The sequence below is a fragment of the Phodopus roborovskii genome, unplaced genomic scaffold, assembly GCF_943737965.1.
Source record: "Phodopus roborovskii unplaced genomic scaffold, PHOROB, whole genome shotgun sequence".
NCBI classification, from domain to species: Eukaryota; Metazoa; Chordata; class Mammalia; order Rodentia; family Cricetidae; genus Phodopus; species Phodopus roborovskii.
Window position 1 is genome coordinate 15,388,125 of NW_026126434.1, and position 14,702 is coordinate 15,402,826.

The window sequence follows — 14,702 nt, forward strand, 5'->3', positions numbered from 1 at the left end:
CTTTTGCTTCCTCCTCGCCACCAAAATGATTGAAAATATATCCTAATATTTCTACAAAGACTCAATTTTCAGCTCTTGTCAAAAATATGTGGATTTGCTGCCAAAGATGGGGTAATCAAATTCGAAATATAGAGAAGGGCTACGTCCGACCTCGGCGGGAAGCAAATTGATCAAGGCAAAAACCATACAGAAAGACTTTTAAAAAATTAAAATCCACCCTAAAACCAAGTAATGAATGTTTCTTTTTCTTCCGGTGGCTCGATTCTGTGGGAAAGGTCGGCTGCGATTTTTGAAGCTGACCAAGGCTCTCGAGCTGCGTTGTGCATCTGACAGGACCTGCTTGTATATGTCTAATATAAAGAACATTTCCTGCAGAGATTCCGGGGCGCCGCTCCTCTTTCTAATGCTCCTTAGCAGATTTGCTGTTATTAGACATGTAGATTTGTTTGATAGTTAAATTACGCTTCCTCACTGCCATGTTTGAGAGAACTAATCTGTTAAATTATCTTCTGATGCCTATTTACACGGAAGGGAAAAGTGGGTTATCGATTATATAAACATATAAATATTAATGCATTTGTTCGCTTCGCAAAAAAAAAAAAAAACTCAGCAAGAAAAAAAAAGGAAGAAGAGCAGAAAGACAAGTGAGCAGTGCACACACGTCTCGTGATTTTGCAACAATATTGAACGGACAGCAACTGCATTTAGGGAGAGGAACAATAAACCGTGCATGATAAATCAATACATGTGAGCCGCGAGTCTGCTCGGAATATGAATTCGGGCTCCGGTTTCTGCGTGTGCATTCTTTAATTTTGAAGTATATACACTCGTACGTGTTTACAATACTGATGGACGCCAAGGGCTCTCTCAAATGATAATGTGTTTATATAACCCAGCGCTACAGGAATAATATACCGACTCCTACCCCACCCCCAGTCCTTCCCCTGCCTCCCCAATAAAAAAACCGGGAGGGGGGAGCTTCCTCAGTAATAGTTTGAAACTGGAAAAATAATCCATTTACAAACTAGTTACATATCATCAGAAATGAAGCTTTTGAAAACGAGGGCTGAGGTGGTGGTGGTGGTGGTGTACGCACCGTAAGACAATAAAGGTTTTAAATGTGTATATTTATTGTTCTGGAGCCCTGGAGCATTGCGCGGTTTGCATGCACGGCTATTATGCAAACAGAGAAACTTAAGAGCGACAGAACAAGGAGCAGGCAGACTGCAAAGCCCTCGCTCGCTGCGACCCAGCTGCCGGTCCTCCGCCTGGCTCGCTTGCATTTTCGTAGCGTTGATGTAAAATGGTGTACTCGCTTCCCCCACCCCTTCCCGGCTCTCCTCCCACTCTTTCCAGCACCCCCCACACCCCCGCCCCCCAGCGATTTTATTATATTGGCACCAATCTTTCCAGAGTGGGTCTGGCAGGCTAAAAGAGTAAACATGTACTATATGGGGATAAGGTTTGTATAGTACGACAGTTGAAACTCGATCCGCGATAAAATTACAGGATGTTGAAATTACTAGCAAGCTATTTTTAACGCTTTCGCAACGTTTCACCTCTACTCGCAGCATCGAGTTGAGACAGGATTACTTTAATGAAAATTATATTCACATGGCTGAAGTTAATACACCCAGCAGAGCACAAACGCCTCATCTTCGGTGATCTGGCGGTGGAAGGACCCTCTGTGTGTGTTTTGACGCTTTTTTTTCCATAACGTCTGCCTCCGCTGCAGTAAGAATTAGGGCACTTAACATTATCTAAACCACATTTTTGATTCAGAACATGGAGAAGTCATAAAAAGGCAAGATCTATCTTGTTTCTATACACACAGAGATAAACGAAAGAAAATGGCAGATCCTCCAATTACAATAAGTAATAAAAGCCCATGCCAAAAAGCCCGTATTCTGGAAGCTGTCGAAAAGCTATTTTAATAATTTAAAGTAATATCCCAACTCTTCACCGTGGGGGGAGGACAGTGTACCAATTTAGAGTCTCCCATCTTTTGCATTAGCCAAATTATGACTTGCACATCACTCCTTAATTATCTTCCTTGAAATTTCATCTGATCTTAACATCTCATAAACATGGGTTAGAGAGAGAAATTACAGCCCTCTCAACCTCTCTTTTTAACTTTATGGTACACACTGCAGACGTTTGATTAGAATAACCCATTTTGTTCATTTTTAACATATGAATGGACTTGACTGAAGGTCGTTTTACATATTTAAAAAAATATTCATGAGATGCCTGGGGGCTTCTGTTAGCCTCTGTTCTGTTAGTGTAAATATATATATCCAATTCAAGAGATGATATATTAAAAAAAAAAAAAAAACTTGAGTTGCTGTATTTTGACAAGATTTTCTTTGAGATCAACTGTGAGTCAGTTTCCTGCCTGACCAAGGCGGCTGCATTTATGCAGGAAACCTCAACACAGTGCCTGAGGGCATCCCTGGCTTGTGTTTTAAACCTGTCTTTAAAACACAGCTTTCCAGAGCATTTGAGCAACTTGGGTAGTCTTTGGTGCTGTGTAAGTCTCTAAGTGTCTGTAAATGACTTCACCTAATTAGAACCCTTTTTCTATGTCTCTTGAAGGTGGGCAGTACACAGGCTATGACTGCTTTATCTCCCTGATAAGGTTTCCCAAACCTAGCCCTGGATATTACTGAATATTTGCGTTTTTATAATCAGAGCCATGCTAAAATCTCAAAAGTCAATCTCTCCCTCTTTCTCCAGCACCATGAGCCCCAATCCCATGAACATAATAAATCTACTAAGTCAATGCTCTATCCAATACCGAGAAGGGCTTTTAAAATTACAGATCACAGTCATAGTGCCCCCCCATCTCTGTTTTACCTCTTTAATGTGATGTTTGATAGACACCTGTAAATTATCTGTGGAGCAACTATCCATACAAAGAAAGTTTCAATTAAGATAAGGAGATTGTATTGAAACAGTTCTTTGAAGTAATGTAGTTAATAGCCTGTTTGATTTCTGCTTGTGAGAGAGTAATAACGTGGATTCAAGCTCCATCAATCACAAAGCAGATGTAAGACTAGAGACATGGACACCCAGGGGAATAGAGGCAAACTCCTGCAGCGCAGGGTCCCTGGGCTAATGTAAGGTAAACACTCATAAACAGATTGAATGTTGTAAGAAGACAATCCATTCAAGACAGTTATAATCATGAAAGCAACTGCTTTATTTATCTATAAAAAGGCTTGTAGCTGGGGACTGACTGGGCATAAGAGAAGGGCGGAGCAGAATATGTTTACATGAGCCACTATTTCTGGTGTTTTTTTCCTTGTACTGAAACACAGTAACCTCCACCCACACATCTATATCCCTGCTGCTTTATGAGCTCCCAATTTAGCTAAGTTACCTGATATATTTAAAAGGTTTAAAAAAAATTAAAAAAAAAAAATCATTCCCTGGGCCTCAAGGGGTCCGGGACAGAGACACATTATTCAGTGTGTGTGAATCGTTCCATAAAGGATCAGGAGGATTAAGTTAGCTGCAAAACCCAGCAGTGACATAATTAGGCAGCTAGGGCTATAATAAACAGGATCATAAAAAAAAAAAAAGTACAGTTTGAATTAAAAAGGCGTCCATTACAAAACTGCCAATCTCTACACTCACCACTCGGCCTCCCTTCCCCCAAATTGCAAAAGGCAACTGAAGCATTTTTGACCTTGGCTACAATAATACTTCATGTTTTAGCACTTTAGTCAGCATTTTATCTACTAATTGCTACACACTACCGCATGTGGCTCGAATCTGCCACTGCAGTTTACTTTCATTGGTGAGCGAACTGCTTGATAAAAACTGCAACTCAACCTGGCTATTTCCTTTCTGGCTCCCCCTCGCCAACCCTCTCTTCCCTCCCCCCTTTTCTCTTACAGCTACACGATACTATTTTTCTAGAAAAATCTCACATGGATGAAAACAGAGGCGGGCAGTGAATGGAATCTTGATGTCTTTCCACAGGACAAGGTCTAGGCAAAAAGGGGAAGGGGAAGGAAGCTCTAGGAAAAGTCTGGGACTTGGGACAGAGCAAGGAAGCAGATCCTAGCTTGCTGAGAGACCTGATGCCTATTGACTCTGAACACTCAGACCTTGGCTAGTCCTGGCCAGGGTGACAGTCAGAAGGGTTCCAGCTGCCCACCTGGGGCTCTCCCCTTACTTGCTTGGCCAAGAAGTGGGGATCCAGAGGTAACCCCTAGAGTGTGTGGATTGAATCGTGACTTTAAAAGCCAGCCCGGTGTGATGGTCAGCCACTGCCTGGCCCATCCCCCTTCAAGGCTGGCGCCAGGACGAGCCAGGGCTGGTTGGTGATCGTCAGAAGGCGGCCTCCAGCAGAGCGGGCTCGCCCGGCTGTGCAACAAGTCTACGGTTAGGATGATAAACAGGGTTATACGGGTCAATGCTTTCCCAGAGACCTCTAGTGGTCAAAGGTTGAGCTACACCTTAAATTTGGGATTCCTAGCTACAGAATGGTCTTCAGGACTGGGGTGGGGGTGGGATGCCAGTCCTGAACCAGTCTGGGGAGACATTTCCGAATGGATTTCGAGCGGGACCCAAGGAATGATGCGCGGGAACTTGGAGAAAGGCACCCTTGGGCAAAGATCACATGATATTCTTTGTGCACAGGGAAGGACCCAAGGTCCCTTCTTACCTCAAATGAATCTTGTATTTTCAGGGAAACTGGGTTTAAAACAAACAAACAAACAAACAAACAACAACAACAAAAAAAGTGCAAATCATTTCCAGTCACAGTATCAACGCTGAGTCTCTCTTTTTTGTTTGTTTTCTTTGTAAGTTAAACTTGAGTTCTAACTTACTTTAATCACCCAGACACTTCTTAATTTTAAGCACCCGTCACTTTTAAATGACCCTGACATTTATGACTTGCTTAGCATACAAATACCAAATTTCTGTTTTAAATGTTGCCTGATTTGCACGGATGCACATAATATATATGACTTTGGATACATAGAACATAATGACTTTGGGTTCATGTAACATGTATGACTTGGAATGCATATAGCATATGACTTTTAAGTGACTCACAATTTCCTTTTGCTCTGAGATGTCACACCATTCCATCTCAAAAGCAAGGTGCTGCCAGAAAGGGCAGTGCTAACTCACAGGCTCTTGGTTATTTAGATTCATCTGTGAACAACTTAGCTCTTTTGTCCTGGAACTTCAGAGATCTGTCTGTCTCTGCCTCCCAAGTCAGATTTCTTCCTTCCTTCCTTTTCTTTTCTTTCTTTTTTTTTAATTCCTAGAACATTAATCTCAGGTTATACTGAAAACAGAAACAACAGGCATTTGAGATTATCAATGCATATATTTGTTTATATATATTTAAACACGACATCTTTGTTCCAGTCTGTATCACCTGCAGAAGTTTCCTCTCTGTAGTTTCAAGTAGACATTAATGGTGCCTTGAATTTGGTGATTTGCAACTTGAATTAATTTGAAAAGCATTAAGCAACTTCTTATATAGAAGCAGAATGGGTTTGGTAAATAAATCTCGGAATGATTTTTCACCAATTTTCTGTGTCTCTGTGCCCATTGTTATAATTACATGCCAGAAGTAAAGCCTAATTCTGACTTTGTTGAAGTCTCTTATATAATTGTGGCCCAATTATGTACACTGATCATCTGTGCCCAGTGTTCTCTTTGGAAGCTGAAGTATGTAAATGGAGCTCTGATGGAGGATGTCCTTCTGTATGCTGTGAATATATGTTTCTCTCATTGGTTGTTGAATAAATCTGTTTCGGCCAATGGACAGGCAGGATGTAACCAGGCAGGAAATACAGGCAAGGCTATCAGACTAGAAGGAAGCTGAGAATGTAGTGGTGAGAGAGACTCCATGTAGCTGCCAAGGAAGCAAGAGGTCTGGGGATTCACTGGGAGGCAAAGACCGTGGAGATACACAGATTAATAGAAATGGGTTAATAATTAAGAGAGAGATAGCCGGTAATAAACCTGAACTATAGACCAAACAGTTTATAATTAATATAAGTCTCTGTATGTTTATTTGGGACTAAACAGCTTCGGGATGGGCAGGAGAGAAACTCTCATTTATAGGGCTCATCACTAAGGGCAGAAAGAGGACAAGAAGAGCCTGGAGGTTGTTCCAATCCTTGTTGTCAATGACTTTTGATCAAAATTAAACTGGGTGGGCTTCCACAATGAAAATCAGGACCAGATGAGTCTTCTGAGAATTACATAATGACATTCTTTAAATTAAAAATTATTATTTTCATTATTTTTCTATGTGTGTTTATGGTTTGTACATATGTTCATGTGTATATGTTCCCAAGTATATGAGCACTCGAATGCTGGAACACCTGTGTGTGTGTGTGTGTGTGTGTGTATGTGTGTGTGTATGTGTGTGTGTGTGTGTGTGTGTGTGTGCTGGTGCATGTGTATATGGAAGTCCAAGTTCACATTAGGTGTCTTTCTCCATCACTTTCCTCTCTATTAATGAGTCAAGGTTTCTTGAAGCTTGTCAATTCCAGTTCTGGCTAGTCTACTTTGACAGTTTACTAGTCCTGCCTTTTCCTCCGGAGTGTTGGAATTAATGCCATGTCTGCCTGGCATTTTTATAGGTTCTGAGGTTTGAACTCCATTACTCATGCCTGTGTGCCAAGCACTTCACCCACTGAGCCAACTCTCTACCCATGTGATACCACTTTAATGGTTTACTGAAACTAAATCCCACCAGGACCCCAGGTTGATATTACATTTTGGGGGAATTTTGCAAGCGGGCTATTAAACACATCCATTATTAAGCCTTAACTTATATAAATTCACAATTCACTATATTATATTAATAACACATTATGTTAATAAACAATGAAACATACTCAAATGTCATTGCTATCTATTTTGCTGCACTTTACTGTCATTTACACTCTTGAAGTTAACTCTATCTCATATTTTCCTCTTCCCAGTGCTGTTTAATGACATGCTTACCATTGCATATCTCTTCAGCATCCACTGACATGACAATGGTGGCTCTGACACATGAAAGAATGATAGCATTTATAATACAGAACTCAATAAAAGTTATAAACTGTGATTCAATTACGCTTATTGATAGGTTAGACTTAAGGGAGAACTATGGTTTGACTTTGAACTATCCCTCACAGGCATGCTTGGCTGCCAGCTGATGGCATTTGGGGGAAGTGATTGATCCTCGATTCCAACCATGGATTAATTCCCAGATGGATTCTTAAAACTTTTGGTGGGTGATTGTAGAGACCTAGGAAATAGAGGCCAGTTTGAGAGGCAAGCAACTGTGTGCTTCGCTTTGAGCATGCTTGGCCTCAGCTGTTCTTGGTCTCTGTGTTTCTTACAGCCAGAATGTGAGACTCTTTGTTCTACTGCTGTTTGCTAAAACCTTTGGATTCCCTTCAGGTCCAAAGTGACAGGAACTTTGTGACCCTGAACTGAGACCTACAAAGCTGTTAACTCCAACAAATCTTTCTTCCTTCAAACTCCCCTCAAGTATTTGTCCCTGTAACAGAATGCTAACCCAGAAAGTAATGGACAGGGGTAATTTGGTAGATTATGATGGATAATTTAGGTGTTCACTAGGTCATGGGATCTGACCCACATTGATGGCCAAACATTATGTTTTGTGTGTTTGGAAAGAAGTTACTGAATGGAATTCACATTTTGCTCAAGTAGATTGTGTCCCCTAATAAGGATGAAGAGAGTCAGAAGCATGATTAACACAACCAACTTAAAGAAACAGAACACCCCCACCCAACTTGAACTTGGAATTTGGTCTTCTTGGGCCTTCAGAGTGAACCCCAAAACATTGGCTTCCATCGTCCACAGGCCTTTGGACTCTGGATCTACATGCCAGCTTTCCTGGGTTACTGCTTATTCACTTCAGCTCTCAGGACTTCTTAACACCAGAAATCACATATACCAATGCTTTATAATAAAATAGCACAGGCGCGCGCGCGCGCGCACGCACACACACACACACACACACACACACACACACACACACACACACACTTTATTGGTTCTCTTCCCCTGGAGACCCTTGACTAATCCACAAATAAAAGTGTGCTAAACTCTGTTTTCTATTATTTTGTGACTAGCACAAAAATTGAGGAAATATTTGAAACTCATCATTTAATATCAGCAAGAAGGTGCTTATATTATTAAAAAGAGAATGAAATTCAGGTTATGCATCCTCGTTCATGTCTCTTTCTCTTTTTTTACTTCTGTTTTACTCCTTGGGAGAAATGAAAATGTCAACTGGCATTCATTTATTCATTTTGAGACTGTAGCTATGGATAGAGTTACAAATGATACAGGGAGAACAAATGAACAGAAATGCTAATTTTTATTACTATTTGGCCCTGTCTTTCATGTCAGTAAAATATATAGTACTTTCTCCATTGATGTAATAAGTTGTCTGACAAAAAGCATTTTAAGGATGTAGGCCTTCCCACCACCACCATCATCATCATCTGTTTTGTCTTTTGATTTTAAGGGATGTGGTTCATCATGACTACAAAGGCAAAGAGGCAAGGGTATAAGGCATTGCTTCTGCAGACTGGAAGCAAAGACCAGGGCTGGGCTGGTAAATTTCAAAGCCCGCTCAGAGTGATTCACTTTCTCTAGTGAGGATCCCTCTCCTCAAGATCCCACAACCTTCACAGCTAGGGACCAAGTATTCAAACACCTGAGCCCATGGGGGGGCATTTTACTTTCAAATCACAACAGCATATAACAAACTTATATCCTTCATGTATGTATATAATTAGATACACACACAGATATGTAGACATGTATATAGTATGTGTGTATATATATGCACATATACACACATATTTATTTATGCATAGACACATGCACAGTTTTTTTTTTTTTTGAGGTGAAGAAAGAACTAGTTGTTAAGTGCCTAGAAACCCACTGATACCTAAACATGGCCTTGATCTAGACAAGCTGTTTCAGATCCCAGTGCAATCAGCCTTCTTTCTCCTATCACCTGTCTTATATAGTCCACAGACTACAGATAGAGTTTACAATTTTAAATGGTGCAAGGTTCATTTGGAGAATAATAGTATGTGATGCATGATAGTGATATGAAATTCCAGTTTTGGTATCCAGAAAGAAACTTGATTGGGAGGCAGCTGCTTGCTTAGTTATGTAATGTCTGAGGCTGTTTCTGGCATGTTGCATAACTACAATGGAGACTGGATGTCCCTTCGAGTCTTTCCCCCATGTTCAAGGATTCAGTGATACATTCCTAGGCTAGGAAGAGCAGACTCAGCCAGGTGACCTCCTGAGGGTATTCCTTATCAAGAGCTCCAGAAAATCTTCTTGGTAAGCAAAGGTGGTAAAATATCCATAGTTCTGGGAGATGAAGCTTGATGACTGAATACCAGGGACCTTGCCTGTTGCACCCAGTGAATGACAGTGTCTTTCCTCCATTGTGTTTGTCCTAACACACTGTATAATTTTGTTCAGTGTTGTTAAATATTTATTGAGTTTTCTTGCCCAATGTGGTTCAGTTACTATGTGTGTAAAGGGCCCCCTCATATTGAAAGCTGCTACATAAATAGAGGATTATTTTATGAATTGATGCAAGTTGGAATATGGAAATGGGGTAATTCACTAATACCATATCAGCCCCTATATCTAGGAAACTGCCATGCATCACCCTGCCATTTGAATCTAACACCGTTTAAATCTTTTTTTTTTTTTTTTTTTAATTTCCAATCAATTTTTTTTAAATGAGGAAAAGCAGTGGAGGAGAAAAAAAAATCTCCTTTAATGCAATGCTTCAGCTGAAAGTTTAATGACACAAAAGGCAGGCAATTCAAACTTACAGTTCCCACAGCAACTGTAACTCTGCTATATAGCACATTTAGGCATAGATTTCACAGCATGTACCTCGATACAAAATACTCCTCACTGGGCATGCAAGGGGGCAGAGTTATGGTTGCTATGGGTACCATGACTTTGAATTTCCAGATTTTTGGAGAGTTTAAATTCGCAACCAGGACATCACATTAATAGTTCATTTTCTTTTTGCACCGAAAATAATAAAGGCCCTACCGTTGTTTTCCCTGTCAAACCCATCCCCAGCTCAGTCCACTGCACAGTATAAATACCTCCCCAAACACACTCATCCTACTTGCTAAAATTAAACACATGACCTCAGCCTAGGGAATATTTTCATTCGCAAATTTATATGCGATGACTTTCACTGGATTAACTAAATCTGCTCTCTCATCCTTTCTTGAAATCACCAATAAATTCAGGTTAACTCTTTCAGAATTTGGACATATTTTATTTGGTGTTCATAGCTGAGGGGATATGGATAATCAAGTTCATTGTATATGAAATATGCAATGTGTGTATTTATAATTTATGCTCTGTCTACTTCCAAAAGGAACTGGAGCCAGCTAACTGAAGGCATTCATTTATTCATTAATTCCTTGAGCACACCATGCAACTTTATGTCTTTATATTGACGGTCTCAGGATCTCTTTTTGCTTTTGACAATTACTGGCGATATCAGAATCTTCGCTTATGGTGGAGATGTCTATATGCATCTAACTGTGGACATATATGTAAATAGACATAGCTATATAGAGATCCCAGTCTTAGAAATTAAAATGGAAATATCTACAATTATTTCTTCAGTAGCTTACCTGAAAGTAATACATTCATTGAGAATTTTTTTTAATAAAAATAATCCTCCTTCCCCAAATGATGAGCTGTGATAGGAAAAGATACCATTTCAGTTCATCACAGAACACAAGGTTGCTAGGAAACCCTACTGTGACAGATAAACAGTTAAGAGAAGCAAATGGTGTCTTTGTTGTGGTGATTATTGTCTTGGCCCACAACCCCCAGAAAGTGTCTGGATTCCCAGTCCATACCTGGAGAGCTAGCATTGTGTATACTTGCCTGTACTACTCTGCCATGCCTATGACTCTTCTTTGCCTACAGAAAACTCCTATTCATACTTCAAAACAGGAGGGAGAACTAACTACATGTTGATAGCTCTTTTAGCTGTATTCTGATAGAACTTTCCACATACCCCACCCCGACCCTTTATTATGTGCCGTTTGACTGCATGTTTAATTATCTGCTCACTGTTGATGTTACCCTATACATTTGTTAAGGAGGAGCCAAATCTATTCTTTTTGTTTCCTGACATGGCACCTAGCACCCCATATACACAGACTCTGGGGAATTTAATAAATGTAACTCCCATTCACTGAGCCCTGAATGTATTTTTAGTCACTCTGCACAACCGTCTCGAATTTTATCCACGCCAATTCTGTGAACGTGACACTCCTCAGTATTCTTGAGGAAAGACTGAGGTTTCATCAAAGTTCAATAGCTAGCAAGTGGCAGAGGCTGATGGGTCTAGCACCCTGCTGAGGAAGAGGACAAAGCAAGAAGCAGAGGCTGTCTTTAAGGCATCTATAACCTACTTTGGGTGACAAGACACAGAGCACAAATAAAAGGCACATAACAATACAGAGGTCAGTGCACAGATGACCATAATTAAAGCAATACCTATTTTGTAGAAATAGCTACTTCTCTAATGAATATTTAGGGTTAAGCCTTTGAAGTGTCTATGCCCCTCACTAGACTCTTGATTTAGAATGCATGTCAGATAAATAGATATTTGTTTATAAGTTACTATTTGCTATTGCACTAATCTGTTACATATACACCATATATATTAATATGCTCAAATCTAGTATCCACAGATAAATCTATAAGGCTGGAACATATGTATTTATTTACATATGTGTACAATCTGACTTGTTTCAGAATGTTGAGTAATTATGCACCCTGCTTTGGAAACAGTTCATCTAGACTAGTAAGGCTTAATGTGGGTTGCCAATGGGCTCTTCTGGGGTTCCCCGTAGGACTGTCACCCATCTGTGGTGACTCTGAAGACTGAGTGCCATGTACAGATTGGTGGATTGAAGCCAGAAAAGGCAAGGGTGAAGTCCATCTTGATATTTTAAAGTCTAAACTCTAGAACGTTGCAATGTATAGAATAGGGAGACTTCTTTTTACATCCTACGTACCTAAGCCACTGTCCATGTTTTACCTAACTCAGTGTCGATGCTTTATCTAAATTAGTGTCCACACTTTGAAGTGTTAAAGCAGCCTCATTTTGAGTGTACCTGACCTGTCAGAGTGTGGGAGTGAAATGCCCTGAGTTGTATCTTGTTCCTTCCTGAGTGTGCCTTCTTGGTGTGTGTGAGAGTATGTGTTTAGTGTGTGTTTAGATGCACATGCATTTGTGCATGTGTGTGTAGAGACCAGAGACCATCTATTTTTTTCTATTTTTTTTTAAATAGGACCTTTTATTGGCCTGGAATTTGCCAAGTAAGCTGGGCTGACTGAGGACCACCTTCTTTGCCTCCTAGCACTGGAACTACAAGCACATACTATATCTTTATATCTTCCTGCTTTTTTTTTTTTTTTTTTAATGTAGGTTCTGGGGATTGAATCCAGGTCCTCATGCTTACAAGACAGACACTTTATCAACTGATCTACATCCCTAGCCCTGGCTGGGGCTTTGACCTTGCTTTCCAATCATTTTGATTATGGAGGTGGTGATCTTTTATTGTCCTGTCTCAACAATCTTGGGTCAATATATAGGTGTACTAATGGAAGTGTGAAGTTTATTCCAGAATGCCTTTGGGAACTGCATCTTTCATCCTCCATATGAGGAAACTGAGATGGGGACACTATGTAGAGCTGGAGCAGTTATGGAAGGTGAAGGACTAAGAAAAAAGCTTGGGGATTGGCTGGGAGAGTGAGTGAGAGGGTGCTTAGTCTATCAGATAAAGAGTCTCCACATCTAGGCTATGGGCTTCTTCCTTTCAAGCCTTTCTTTCTTTTTTTTTTTTTTCTTTTCTTTTCTTTCTTTCTTTCTTTCTTTCTTTCTTTCTTTTTTTTTTTTTTTTTTACAGGTGCAGTGGACTTTATTGATGGCACTCAAGAGAGCAGGGCTCCCTAAGCCCCTTAATTCTGGGGGGTCTGGGATGGAAAATGTGAGGGAGATTAGTGTCGGGGGTTGTTGGACAGGGACTGCTCAGCAGCCAGGGCCTCTCTCTTGCTCATGTCCTTGCTGGGGGTGGATGGTCCAGGATGGGCTCTTACTCCTTGGAGGCCAGGAGGCCATGAGGTCCATCACTCTGTTGCTGTAGCCGAATTCATTGTCATACCAGGAAATGATCTTTACGATATTGTCATTGAGAGCGATGCCAGCCCCAGCGTCAAAGGTGGAAGAGTGGGAGTCACTGTTGAAGTCGCAGGCGACAACCTGGTCCTCAGTGTAGCCCAGGATGCCCTTCAGTGGGCCCTCGGATGCCTGTTTCACCACCTTCTTGATTTCATCATACTTGGCAGCTTTCTCCAGGCGGCATGTCAGATCCACGACGGACACACTGCGGGTAGGAACATGGAAGGCCATGCCAGTGAGCTTCCCGTTCAGTTCTGGGATGACCTTACCCACAGCCTTGGCAGCACCAGTGGATGCAGGGATGATGTTCTGGGCAGTCCCACGTCCATCACGCCACAGCTTCCCGGAGGGGCCATCCACAGTCTTCTGGGTTTCAGTGATGGCATGGACTGTGGTTATGAGTCCTTCCACAATGCCAAGGTTGTCATGGATGACCTTGGCTAGGGAGCTAAACAGTTGGTGGTGCAGGAAGCGTTGCTGACAATCTTGAGGGAGTTGTCATATTTCTCATGGTTCACACCCATGACAAACATGGGGGTATCAGCAGAAGGGGCAGAGATGATGACCCTCTTGGCCCCACCCTTCAAGTGGGCCCCACCCTTCTCCATGGTGGTGAAGACACCAGTAGACTCCACAACATATTCGGCACCAGCATCACCCCATTTGATGTTGGCGGGATCTCGCTCCTGGAAGATAGTAATAGCCTTCCCGTTGATGGTAAGCTTCCCATTCTCAGCCTTGATTGTGCCCTTGAACTTGCCATGGGTAGAGTCATACTGGAACATATAGACCATGTAGTTGAGGTCAATGAAGGGGTCATTGATGGCAACAATGTCCACTTTGTCAGAATTGATGGAAGCCCTGGTAACCAGGCGTTGAATACGACCAAATCCGTTCACCTTCACCATTGTGTCTCAGAAACGAGGCTGGCACTGCATGAAAAGATGCGGCTGTCTCTAGAACAGGGAGGAGCAGAGAGCCCTTTCAAGCCTTTCTTAACAACATGTGTGAACAGAATAGGCTCAAGTAATCATGGCTTCTCCACTATTAACTGTCTCCTTCAACTCAGGGATTCACTTTGCATGTTGCTAATAGAGGATACAGATCTCCACATTCCAAAGTTGGCAAGCTCCTTGGATTTATCTTGATAGGAGTGATTCAGAAGCTCTGTGAAACAAGGGGTTGAGTCGTGTGCTTTGAACTTCCCTTTGAGCCCCTGTGGATAGTTGCTATATGTGGTCCTAGTCTAGTTGGTTCTCAACCTGTGGATCATGACCCCCACAGGTGTCATGAATATCAGGTATTCACATTCTGATTTGCAACAGCAGCAAAATTATAGTGATGAAGTATCAGTGAGATTATTTTATAGTTGGGGGTCACCACAACTGTATTAAAGGGTAGCTGCATTAGGAAGGTTGAGAACCAAATTTTAGCTAGC

General features: G+C 41.3%; 1 pseudogene; it reads right to left on the minus strand.

Annotated features, from left to right (window-relative positions):
* Positions 1 to 13,114: 13,114 nt before the first annotated feature.
* Positions 13,115 to 14,172, minus strand: LOC127224071 (glyceraldehyde-3-phosphate dehydrogenase-like; annotated as a pseudogene).
* Between the last annotated feature and the right edge of the window lie 530 nt (positions 14,173 to 14,702).